The sequence below is a fragment of the Parambassis ranga genome, unplaced genomic scaffold (assembly GCF_900634625.1).
Source record: "Parambassis ranga unplaced genomic scaffold, fParRan2.1 scaffold_21_arrow_ctg1, whole genome shotgun sequence".
Classification (NCBI taxonomy): domain Eukaryota; kingdom Metazoa; phylum Chordata; class Actinopteri; family Ambassidae; genus Parambassis; species Parambassis ranga.
The window spans coordinates 7,036,553-7,037,252 of NW_021144767.1; positions in this window are offsets into that span (position 1 = coordinate 7,036,553).

Consider the following 700-nt stretch of genomic DNA (forward strand, 5'->3'; position numbering starts at 1 on the left):
TTTCAAAAATGAAACCCTTACATCAAGAAATGCATGGTTATATGTTGTTATAGTTATGATATTAAAAATGTAGTATTATAATAGGAGTTAATGGGCCCTAAGTGGAAAATACCATTTTAAACTGCTGCTACACAAAAACTAATAATGCATCAAACTCAATATTTGGCTAATCTTTGACCTATCCATGACAGATATAAAATAATGCCTCAGCCACCTAACTTTTGTTTTGTGGAAAATAACTCATTTTTTGTGTTTTCTTCATAAAAAAATGACTGTGACATCAAGTAATCAAAGTGGCATTTAAAGGGTTAAATTCCTCAAAATGATTTGATGTTTGGTAGTTTTGAGCAGGGCTGAAGTTGTTTAACATATTTATGCAGAAAAAAAGTAAGAAAAAATATTAATCTGTTAATTTTTTATAGCAGTTTTTTGGAAGTGGACTTTTTGTCCCCTAATGACACAAAAGGGTAGTAAATTGGTGATGTATTTGAAAAATTTAAATTGGAATTCTAAAATGTGTCTAGAGAGAGTTTGTTACAAAAATTGTGCCATATGCACCAACACAGAAAAATGGTAAAGAGGCAAAAATTACCCAAATGGACAAAAAAGTCCCCAATGACGGGGTTTAAGTGGGACCAACACTCCCCCGTAGCTTCTTCAGTTCTGCAGTGACAATGTTCTTCCTCAGCCAGTGTTGTCT